Source organism: Neophocaena asiaeorientalis, unplaced genomic scaffold (assembly GCF_003031525.2).
Source record: "Neophocaena asiaeorientalis asiaeorientalis breed wild unplaced genomic scaffold, Neophocaena_asiaeorientalis_V1.1 scaffold129, whole genome shotgun sequence".
Lineage (NCBI taxonomy): Eukaryota > Metazoa > Chordata > Mammalia > Artiodactyla > Phocoenidae > Neophocaena > Neophocaena asiaeorientalis.
Window position 1 is genome coordinate 5,865,547 of NW_020172446.1, and position 12,221 is coordinate 5,877,767.

General features: G+C 51.0%; 1 protein-coding gene across 1 annotated transcript in view; it reads left to right on the plus strand.

Moving 5' to 3' along the window:
• Positions 1–7,032, plus strand: part of VPS53 (VPS53 subunit of GARP complex) — a 132,718-nt gene extending 125,686 nt beyond the window's left edge. The window contains exon 26 of the mRNA XM_024736014.1: positions 6,988–7,032. The gene's annotated coding sequence lies outside the window, so the exon portion shown is untranslated. The remainder of the gene's footprint in view (positions 1–6,987) is intronic.
• The last annotated feature ends 5,189 nt before the right edge of the window (positions 7,033–12,221 follow it).

Below are 12,221 nucleotides of genomic sequence, written 5' to 3' on the forward strand. Positions count from 1 at the left end.
TATTTTTCCCCTCCTTTTTTTTTTTTTTTTTTTTTGACCTTCAATGCCCAGAAAATGCTAAGCGAGATTATCTTGGGACAGGCAGACCTAACAGGGAAGCCAGAAATTCACCAGCTATTCGGATTACTTCACAGTTGCCTTTCAAAGATGATTCCCAAGGCCAGCGGAATCCCTATAATCAGCTGAGAAGTACCCGCCTGGCTCTTCCAATCCCCTTTGGGGATATCGATACAGAGGATGCTGGGCGATAAGAGTGATACAGAGGAAAAGCTGTGTCAATTCTTTGTCCCCCTAAGAATGCTTATCACTTAATCTGAGAGCTCTGGTAGCCTCTGCTCAGCAATCAGATAGAATTTGCATAATCGCTGGTGCCTCGTCCTGTTTGGGGTAATTCTTCAACACCTGAGGAATTAAGAACAGCTTCTCGACATAATTTCCCTTTACTTCTGGGGCCATGAAAAGCATTTACCAAGTAGGCTGCAACTTTCAGGGGTACCAGGTGAAATGGTGGAGAGAAACTCCAGCTTCTGCTTGGTTGCTTTGTGCTGATGGAAAAGGAAGGCCCTTCTCAAGCAGAGGGGAAGCGCACCACCTGCTAAAGAGACCGCATTCCACGGAATTCTTCACTAAAGTCCTGCGATTGGCCTGGGGCAGCCGCGGAAGCGCTTTAGCAGGCAAATGGGAAAATGGCCAATGTTGTGTAAAGAAAACATGAGTGCACACACAGAGACACCCCCCTCCCCCAGCCTCATACCCACTCCCTGCTGCAACCCTGGCACTGCTCTCAACTGACCCCAAGTGTCGGCCCCTCGGCTGGCTGGCTGGCTGGCTTGCTCTGTAGTCAGAGAAGGGCGCTAATGGGCCTTATGGTCCCCGTGGATTAAGCCCTGGGCCATAGTTGCAGCCCAGCTACTGTCTGGCATGCAAATAATACCTGATTGTGAGCGGGCCTGAGAGATCCAGGCCATTCCATGCTATTGGGTGGGGAGGGAACTGAGTATTTACTGCCTCCTGGATAGTTAAGAGACCTCATTGGATCAAAACCCCTGTTAAGTGGGTATGATTTTATGGATGTGGACCTGGAAGCCTGGGGGGCAAATGATGTGCCCAAGGCTATATAGCTCCTGCGTGGCAGAGCCAGGATTGGTGTCATCCATGCTCTTTGCACTTCACAAGTGGTTTTCAAATTTATGAGACCCAACTTTACATGGGATTCTCACTCTACGAATAGATAAAAGTATTTTATTAATATATTTTGTGAGTTCAAGTATCTTTCAAAGCAAATCAGTGAGAACACTGAAACTGTTTCAGTTAAATAGAAAGCATTGCAAAGCTAAGGTTATGGATGGCAGTCGATATGTACCAACCCCAGCATCCAGTTTATTTCTGTGTTTTGCTTTGGTTGCATAGAATACAGAAATCTTGACTTAATCCAGCTAAGAATTTGCAAACAGCATCAGTTTTGTTTTAAACAAGCCGTCCTCCCAATCCCAGATACTCTTTGGTTACCCAGATGTGACAAGGACTCTTTATCCTGAGGTCTACGTGGACAGAACAGCCCTGACAGTACAGGTTAACACACCAAGGATCTGTAAAATCTTATATTTGCACCAATAACACATTCGCATGTTATGTTATTACTTTCGAATGTTCAGTTTTTAGAATAAGCTTAAAGTATGCATCCTTAAAGGGAGGTTAGAATCAAAGCCTTGTGGAGCTCCTTTGCCCCCTAAAACATCTCAAGAATTCCAGGTTCCCCAGAAGTCAGTTTGGAAGCTGCTGTCCTCAGCGGCTGCTGCTCGAGGGGCGGGGGTGTTTGGCGGTGTCACCTTTGTACAGGAGAGAGCAGCTTTTCATCTGAGGTCCACACCCCTGAACTGTCACCCAAATCCTGTCCGAGTCACGCTGGAGGCCACCTTCTGGGTTGAGCCTTGCCGCCTTTAGAAAGAGGACATCAGAGGGCAAGGACCACCCCCGACCCCCCGACCCTGTGCGAGGCAGCTCTTTTCTAAAAACCAAACTGTGCAACCGGAACTGGGGGAGGGGGCTTGGGCAACATTTGCAAGGAAGCCCATCCTTCTCTCAAAATCCCGACAAGCCCCAAATCTTAACGCCTGAGGCCTTACATGTCTGTCTGTGTACATGCAAAGCTTCCCAACCTTTTCAGGACTTGAAGCATAGAAATGATGACATTTGTGCTCCCTTGGCATCACACTGGGGCAAACCAGTTGAAGAGGCTGCTGGGGCCATATTCATGAACCTGGGGACCGTGGCTGCTTCAGGGGACCGCCCCCGCCCCCGGCCAACCGGGCTGAGGGGATCCACGTGGGCATTTGCTGTGCACTCCGGCCACGACCCAGCTCTCTAGTTGGGAAGCTCTGAATTGGAGCATCAGCGTTGGGTGGTATGTGGGTTTATTTGTTTTTCGAGCTTTGGTCAAATTTCCTCATTTATCAGTTGGGAAACTGAGACCTTGAGAGTTCCAGTCGTGAGCTTGCCCTTCACTGTGGAGAGGACTGGCAAAATCCAAGCCACCTTTGTGTATCCCACTTGCCACTCACCGCTCCACCCTCCCTGGCTGGCCTTCCTTGGAGTCCCACCCCTCCCTTCCTGCCCCCTCCTCCACTCCCACCAAGTTTCTCAGAGCTTGTCCCCTTTTCCGTTCTGCCTGAAGAAGTGAACCAGGGCTTCCATGCTTTCTTTGATCTCCCACCACCCTCCCAGGCCCCCGTGCTACTTCTCTTGTGGCCTTCGTTACCATTTCCAACAAAAGGTTACAGCCATCACCTCCAGCCCCTAAGTGCATTCCCTCTTGTTCAGCATCCATCTCAACTACCTTCCAGAAACTTCTCTGGAAGGATGACCTTCTTGCCGCACTTTCATCCTCTTGCACTCTCCGTGGATTTGGTGAGTCCTCCCTGCCCCTGGGAATTCTCCCTTCACTCCCTCGATGCCTTGCTTTCCTGCTCCCTTAACGTCTTGGTCTCTGTCACTGATGCTCTTTTCCCTTTGAACCTTGACTCTGGTCAAGCCCCAAGGTTTTAGGCCTCCTGTGGTTTTCACTCCAGACTCCTTCAGAGGACTTTTCTGCCTATCACAGGTATAAACACCAGCTATGCCTTCTGAGGTTTCTCAGATTTTTAGCCCTTGTCCGTCCCCTTCAGCTGACCCCAGTCCGCTTGCAGGTCCCATCATCGACTTGGGTGGAGCATCTCCAGGTACACTCGGCTTCCTTCCTGAAATTCCCCGTCTCTAAAGGACACCACCTTCCTTTTCCTAGTTCCTCAGTCTCAAGGCCTTAGAGTAAGGCACCCTTGACAACTCTCTTTGTCAACCAATATGGTTAGTTAATCGTAAAACATTTTCTTAATGATTGTACAAACACCAGTCACAGAAACCAAGAGAAAAATCTAAGTTGCCCCAGCAAATCAAGCCTCTTAGTCCCAGTCAGGCCTGGCAGGTGGGGTTTCCTCGTGGGGTAGCTCTTCTCCGTGGTTTCCCAGCCGGGCCCACGGAGTTCCTCTTTGCTCTGAGGGCTTCTGCAAAGAAGCTGGCATAAGGCTCGCTCCACTGACCTCCTCTCATGACTGCTAACCCCAATGATTCTGAGTGTTTCTGCACTGCTGTTTCTATTTTCTTCACCTTATAAAATACTGCAATAATAATACTCATTTTTAAAGTACACAGCATTCATGTTAATAAGTTTAAACAATATAGAAATATATCAGAAGTGCTCCACTCCTCTTCCAGACATTCTGTCTTACACGGTGGGGGGAGGGCGCTTTGCAAACAAAATTAATATTAAGCATATTTGCATATTTTTCTACAGCTAAACAAGCAATCTTGGATATCTTTTCCCTCAGCATACATAGAGCCACTCATTCTTTTTAAGGCTACATGGTATTTTATAGTTGAGATAGACCATCGTTTACTTAGCCAGTCTCCTCTCAGTATACAAATAGGTTTCTATTTTTTGGCAATGAGAAACACATTGCCAGTGAAAATCTTTCTGTAAATATCTTTGCTTACTTGTGCCCACCCTTTTGTAGGCTACTCTCCTAAAATCGTTCAATCCCCATTTTAAAAGGTTAAAGGGCACACACATTTGAAACGTTGCTAGCTCTCGCCAAAGTGCCCTCTGCAAAGAGTATGTTTCATACTGCCGTCGACCGTGTGTACGTGTGTACCCTCTTCTCCACATCCTCACTTGCCCTAGATGTTTTTTCCTGCTTCTTGACTGAGAGGATGTAGTTGCAGCTCTATCTGTAGAAACCCAGTAAGCAGAAGTTTCCCCCTTTGGCTTTCATTGCACAAAACCAAATGTGACCCAACCGGTACTGTGTCTTGCTGCAGGAAAACTTTCTAACTGAGCGAAAGCCCCGTGGCTTCCCTCATGGTCAGGGCTCCTAGAGGACATGCTTTGTTGGTTCACTCATGAAAGCAGCGGTCGTCCTTTGTATATGTAGAGTTTGATATTCAACTGAGCATCCCTTCTGTTCTTTATCTCTGCCCTTTCCCCAGACTCCATCAGCAGACAGGGCTCCCTATTATGCACTGTCTTCTGGCAGTGATGCTATGGAGATAACAGCTTAAATTCTTAGCTTCTGAACTCCTGTAGAGACTTTGTGATTCTATAGTAGAGAAGAAAGTCTTGAAAGCCACGAGAGTTACAAGAATTGTTGGAATGGCGTTTTGCTTTGTTTTTGTCCTTTATTCTAAAAGTTACCCTTTACATTTTAAGAGCCAAAATGCTGGAGGACTTTGCACACAGCCAGCATCATCGGCAGAGGGACAGTGCATCTTGACATAAACATTTTCTTCCATAGAAAAAAGAGGTCGGGGGGAGGGGGAATTTTGACCAGCAGGTATCAATAGAAAAGGAAGAACTAGAGGGGATATGACTTGGTTTTGAGGCTGGAAGGTCATGGAGAAGAAATCCAGAACCCTACCGCTCTGGGCTGAGCCCCAGTATAAGCGAAACCCCCATAAGTTTGAGGGAAACCCTGATCTAGAAACCATTGCCTGGCTTCCAGCAATTAACCTGGGAGACTGCAGTCCCCGTAGCGAAGTGAGGTGTTCAACAAGGCACCTGAGGAGGACAGTGTCTGAGAGTGTTGTCCGGCCAGGTGGGCCCAAGGGCTGGCACACCTCACAGAGTCCCTCACACCCCATCATGGGGAGGTGATGGCTTCCAAGCTCCCTGAGCTCCCAGAAGTAATGAAAGGGCCAGCTCATTGGAAGAGACTTCAGGCTGGGACAACTAGGGTACAGATCAAGTGGCATATGGACATGAAAAGTAGAGGGTGGGGCTTCCCTGGTGGCGCAGTGGTTAAGAATCTGCCTGCCAAGGCAGGGGACACAGGTTCGAGCCGTGGTCCTGGAGGATCCCACGTGCCACGGAACAACTAAGCCTGTGAGCCACAACTACTGAGCCTGCGCTCTAGATCCCGTGCTCCGCAACGGGAGAAGCCACCACGATGAGAAGCCCACGCACCACAACGAGGAGTGGACCCCCAGTCGCCGCAACTAGAGAAAGCCCATGCGCAGCAACCAAGACCCGATGCAGCCAAAAATAAATAAAAAAGCAAAACAAAACAAAAAACTACGTTGTAGAGGCACAAATGCCAACCAGAGCCATTAAAAAAAAAAAAAAAAAAAAAGCAGAGGGTGGCATTCCTTGGCCAAGCAGAGCAAATTTCTCCTCCGTAGAGGCCAGAGAGATAGGAAGACGACCACGGACCAGGCACTCACCACCAGCCACCCCATCCTTGCTGCTGTGATGTTACGGAAGCCTCCCCAGATGCCACCCAGGCAAAAGGGAAGGATGAGAGTAGTATTTACCCAAGAGCCACTAGTCATTTTCCAGAAGAACTATACTGTGAGCAAGACACTTCCAGTCTAGAGAGAAACGGGGGATTACGAGCTAAACTGAGCTCAGTTTAAAAAAATAAAAAGAGAATTAACCTTTTGTATGCCAGAGTACAGTCACAAAACAATACCCGTGACAAGTGCAAAAGGAAAAGTAACAGCTTGCTGCAGTGTCCTCGCCATGGTATTTCCAGGAGCACAGCTGGACTAAACCAGCCACCCTAACTCTTGCTTCCCTTTGTCACCAGTGCAACATCTTTGCAGGATGCACGTCCGGGAATGGAGCTAATTGACTCCAGAGGCAGTGAACTTGGGGCACTTGTCAAGTCTGCAATGCTCTCCACTCAGTGAATCTAAGCCAGGGGAGAAGGATGACCAGATCTTCAGAGACCTCATGGCAGAGCTTTTGGTCATCATCTCCTCCTCCCTTCTTTGCCTGCCTGTTCCTTATTTGCTGCTTTAGTATCAGCACAGGTGTCACTCCCTCCAGAAATCTTCCCCCAATCTTCACCTCCCTCTCTCCACCAGGCTGGTGAGGCTCTCTTTGTGCTCTCACACTCTGTCTCGCACAAAGTAGGCCCTTGGTAGGTGCTGATTGAATGAATGGGTCTAGCAGGAGAGCACACACGAACCCCAAAATCTCTCACCCAGAGCAGGTTTTGGTAAGAGCTCTCAGCCTTGGGAGTAGAGGTGAAATGGATTCTGGGGAACAAGAACAGGGTATCTGCTGATAAACAGTCTTTCAAGAGGAACACAAAGCCCAGATTCCTTAATGTCCGTGTGTGATGGAAGGCCCGGGCTGCGCTCGTATTAACTGCTCTTTTTATTACAAACGTGGAGAATAGGTAGGCATTGTGCCCTGTCTTGGGGTTTGTAAGATGATGATATTTGACATTCTAGAAGCTTCTGCTTCCAACACAGCCTGCTAACAGCAGAAGGTCCTTTCTCAGATGGCAGACAGCCTTGATGCTAAAAAAGGCATCGCTGGATATAGCAGGGTCTACCTTTCTGTCTTTGAAAAGCAAGGTGTTGAGATGGGAGTTGGGTGATATTTGATGGGTTTCTGGTGGGGCAGGGGGCCCAGCTGGGACTGAAGTCGAGTATCCCCGTCATTCTCAGGTCCAGACATGCTCTTTGCACGCAGGACCTGGAAGCCTCTTAGAGAAATCCCAAGAGAACGGCCCAGAAGGGTAAGCCTGGCTCAGGGGAGAGGGATTTGGAATTCAAAGGGGTTTTTTGCTTGCTTGTTTTATTATTTGTCTCTTGGCCCAGCCCTGCACGGTTCAAGGTGAATCCTAGGGCGGGAAGCAGGCATAAAGTAAGCCGCACTGCATCAGGACCACCCTGTAAACGCAACCAGAAGGGGCGAGAGGCACTTAGCTGCGGACCACAGCACAGCTCCGGCACCTCCAAGCTACGTGGCCCTCCCCCTGCACCAGCACCGGCAACAGCGCCTGGGGCTTTGGTACCCACAGGGGTGGCGTGGCTGCAGCCCCTCTCTAAGTGCCTGGTGGAGCTGATGGTGGTCTCTGCAAGGGCAGCCTGTTGGAGGGCCGCCGTGTGGGTCACTGTCACCCAACTTAGCAGAACCAGAGGCTGGGGCAGTGGGTGCAAGAGAAGGAAAAGAAAATTAATGGCAGGCATCCTCTGCATATAACCAGATTTATTTATGAGCATATGAGAGGCAGAGACTTCCAGAAATACTTGTCATTGGTTGGGGTCATCCTGCAGAAGTACAAGGCAAGAGTCAATAAAATTCCAGTTAACCCCCAGCTGATGCGACCTGGGAAAACATGGGACTCATGGAATTTTTCATTGGTACCTCTTCTCTCACCTCAAGTTCCTACCCCACCCCTGGCTAATTTTCCTCAAAACTGAAAAACATTTCTTCAAAGGCATGTAAATGTCTTCGGCAAGTCTCAGGAGCTCCCTCCCTACAGTACATAGCTGCAAACCACAGCCGCCTCCCGCTGGTGGGTATTCTGCTTTGAATTTGAGGGAGGAGAGGAATGCACTTAGGGACACCGGCTCCAGGGAAGGACAGCAGAGCCAATTGGCCGCCCCCAGGCTCCCACTCTCCACCCTTTCCCACGCAGCCTACAGACCGAAATCCCCCGAGGGTCCTGGAGGCTGCCTTTGGAGAGCGGCTGTGCAGACTGGCCAATTGTTGCCTGCACACCCTTCTATCACGCCCTTCAACCAAGGAGCCAAGGGTCTTAACTTCAGTTGCTCAACTAAGGGCTATTTTTCTGGGCTGCAAGTCCTTGTCTGGTGTGAATACGCAGAACGGAGCCAGGAGTGCAAGTGTATTGATGTCGTTCCAACGAGGCCGTGAGCCCCAGCTCTTTGCAAAATCCCATCTGGGTTTTATTTTGCAGATGCCACGGCCCTTTTTCTGTGTAACTAGGGAGCGTTTGGGAGAACAGCTCTCAGCTTACACATAGGAGGCCCCAAGGGTGGAGCTTGTATTTGAGGTCCTCAGGTTCCCCACACAGGGGTCACTGGCCTGACTCCACCCCAAGCTTCATTCGGTGTCTGGGTGAGCGTCACCACTGAGGCTGGGCCAGATTCCACCTCTCCACCTGACCTGGTGGTCTCCCAGGTGAGAGGTCAGAAAAGGAGCCTGGGTGCTTCCCTGGTGGGGCAGTGGTTAAGAATCTGCCTGCCAGTGCAGGGGACAGGGGTTCAAGCCCTGGTCCGGGAAGATCCCACATGCCACAGAGCAACTAAGCCCATGCGCCACGACTACTGAGCCTGCACTCTAGAGCCTGCAAGCCACAACTACTGAGCCCGTGTGCCACAACTACTGAAGCCCGCGTGCCTAGAGCCCATGCTCCGCAACAAGAGAAGCCACCGCAATGAGAAGCCCGTGCACCGCAACTGAGAGTAGCCCCTGCTCACTGCAACTAGAGAAAGCCCACGCACAGCAACAAAGACCCAACCCAGCCATAAATAAATAAATAAATAAATTTTACAAATAAATAAATAAATATTTTTTTAAAAAAAAGAAAGAAAGAAAAGGAGCCTGTTCCCTCAGGCCCATTTCGCTCTGAAATGGCCAGCCTTTGGTGTCCCTGGCCTCCGGTTCAGGCCACCTTTGTGAGTCCCGGGAGCACATAGGTATGAACCAAGCTCACCAACTCATGTGTGCACAGACTCTTGTGGGCTAGGCCGTGTCAATCCGCGGCATGTGGGATCTTCCCGGACCGGGGCACGAACCCGCGTCCCCTGCATCGGCAGGCGGACTCTGAACCACTGCGCCACCAGGGAAGCCCCAGTACATCTTTTTAATGCAGTTTCTTTCTTTATCGAATATGGCAGTTCCCTTTCCATGCTCTTTGAAACCAATAACCTTAATCTTAAGACACATAAGGAAACAAAATAAAGTCCTATTTTTTTAAGCGTTTTGGTTGACTTGGGTGTATATGAACGCAAGGGGGGACCTGGTTTAATACTAAGGCCAAGCCACTGCCTCGTGGTTCCCGGAGCCCGGAGACCCAGGGGGCTGAGACCGCAAGGTACCTGGGGCCCTGGGCACACGCCAGCGTGCTGGAGCCCGCAGTGCTTTTAATCCGCTGGGTTTACTGAAAACAAGCTGCTCCAAAAACAATAAGCAGCTGCGTTGTGGGGGGTCCCGCCCTGCTCTTGACTGACTCAACTCCTGTCTGGGCATCAGCTTAATTTAGTGGAGAAAAAGGGAAAATGCAGGATTGGCATTCATTGTGACGCAGCTTTGTTCCCCAGACCCTGCTGGGAGAGGCCTCAGGGCCAGAAGCCAAGTCCTATGAGGACACCAGTCTCTGTGATCCAGGCAGGGGATGATGGCCGCTCGGAAAGGACAGCTTTGAGGAGAGGCCACTCTTTCGGCAGGGTCCGTGGTCTCGTTTTTGTGCAACTCACCCCTGATTTCTAGGTGCAACCCAGATGCTCCTCAAAAGAAGGCCTGTCTTCGAAGCCAGACCAGGAGGGGGTCAAGTGGAATCCGTTGTCTTTCCCAAGCCTTGGTTAGAATTTTTTGTTGTTTTTTTTAAAGAAACGTCCTTTGGAAAACAATCTGGCAGAAGATGTAGGACAATGATGAGCCCAGGGCGTGGGGCTCTTCCCAAGGACTATAGCAGATATGCAGTGCGGACTCACGGCTCAGGGCTGACGAAACACAGCTGTCTTCCAGGGTCTGTGCCGCATGGCTCCCATGAGGTTACAAAGGAAGTCCCTCTGCTCTCCCACCCAGGGGCACTCATGGGCAGGCTGAAGTCAGATGGTTCCTGTTGTAAGAACCCCTCTGCTCATCTCCAGCAGGACTGCCACGAGTTCACGGAGGTGCGAGTGCAGGCAGGACACCTGGGCCTGGCCGGGCATGCCCTGCACGTTCTCCTCTGAACCCAAGCAGCTTCCAGTCAGCTCCAGCTTATCTCTGAGCTCTTTACAGACAGTCTGGACAGGAGAGGACAAACCTGGGGTCCAAGGTGTCTTCTGATTGGCTCAGCAAGATTCTGGGAACCATGGAGGGGAAGACTTTGGTGCAGCTTCTCCGTCAGCGTCAGGTCCCCCGGGCTGAATTCCTCTTCAAGCTCCTCCAGTTTCCTTTGTGTGTATCAGTGCTGGGCTCCTCTGTAAGGAAGGAGGCCAGGGTATGCAATCATTTTACGCTTTGGGAGCTCCTTGGAAATTGTCCTGAGGCCTGAGGATGTCCTGATCTCTATTAAAGCCAAGACATTCTTCTGGGTTGGGGAGAGGTTATGTTGGGGATCAGACAGAACTGTCATAGGCTGGAGCTCAGGACATAGATGCTTCCTGGGTCCAGTTTGATGGCTGAGATGCCACCTGCTTGATGACCCCAGTGCCAAGGAGGAAGGGGTGCCTCAAGGGTGTCCCCTTGATCTGCCTGGACCCTCCGAAGCTGGCAGCTTCACACTCCCTTGCTCACTTCGGCGGCTGTGATGTCTCTGTGGATCTCTGTCAGAATGTGAGTTATCTAAGCCCTGCAGAATTCCCCTGAGAAGGTGGCAATTCAGGGCTCCCCCTAGATTCCATGTTTTAGCGGGTCCAGGGGGCGATCCCTCCCAAGACAGTCCACAACGATCCAGGCTTTGGTGGAGACAGTGGCTGCACTGGCCTAGCATGATGACCTTCCTCAGCCTCATCCTCCTCTTCCAGACTGATGACCTTGGAAGAGGGAGCAATTACCATCTTCCTGGACACCTTTTCCCAGCTGGCCAAGCTTAGGGAAGAGTTTTCAGGATCTACATGGGAATGCTGGTGGGCAAACTCCCTCTAGGGCGCCGAGTCCTGCCATGGCCAGCAGACCGCCTTTCCACACCCCCAGGAAGCTCTTAGATTCCTCCCGTGATGCCCCGGGTTGGGGGCAGTCTGGGATGTGCAGGTGGTGAGGTCAACAGGGGTAGGGAATCGTAGCCACACAGTTGGCCCAGTCTCTAAGACCCACTGCTTACAGTACGTTCTTGCAGGAACCATCGATCCAGGACTGTGCACGCTTGATTTTATAATCTGTTCCCACAGGTCCTGAATGAATGACCTCCAGCACACAGGCACGTACCCGGTTTTATTCTCTATGGAGGGGATGATCCTGGGCTTTCTGGTCACAGCAAGCTGCGTTGTACCAGCTGTGTGACTTGGGGCAAGTCAAATTCCTTCTCCGTTCCCTTACCTAAAAGTGAGGAGGGTAGGAGGGCTGAACTTTCCCAGCAAATCTCGAACATCTACCTGCTCGAAATTTGGACATCACCAGGTCCCAAGCAGGACAAGGATCCTTTGTTTTCGCAAGGACACAGACTGGCCCGCTATGGTGGGGCGTGCAGCACGCCCACCTCTCATCTAGCCAGGGAAGTCCCTAGTCCATGGCACTGCTCCTCTCCAGAGCTGGCACCTGTGGGCTAGGTCTGGGCAAGCTCCAGCTTGAGGCCCGAGTTGGGCACCCATCAGAAACCCCCAGGGTACATACAGTGGCTGGTGGGAGGTGGGGACTTCCTATACTTACTGATAATCAGGGAGGTCTCTGTTAGAAACAGTGCTCGAACTTTCTAGTACTTTTAGATTTGAGAACAGCCCAGTTCTACAGCTGGCAGCTACTGCAACAAGTTCGCACTCAGATAGGGCTTCTCTGTCTAAGGAGGAAGAAGTCCCCCGTCTGAAAAGCTGTGACCCCCACCAGGGAGCCCCTGGCACTTCAGACAGCCGGTGGGCAGCCTGCTGAGCCCGTCCATCTGGTTCGAGGTCCAGGCCACGCAGAATTTCCCTGCCAGGTGTGGCCACGGCCTGTTCCGCTGAGCACCCAGGCCAGGGGGTGATGCGCTCCTCCCAGCTCCGCCCCCACCCCCCAGCCCCTGAGCCCC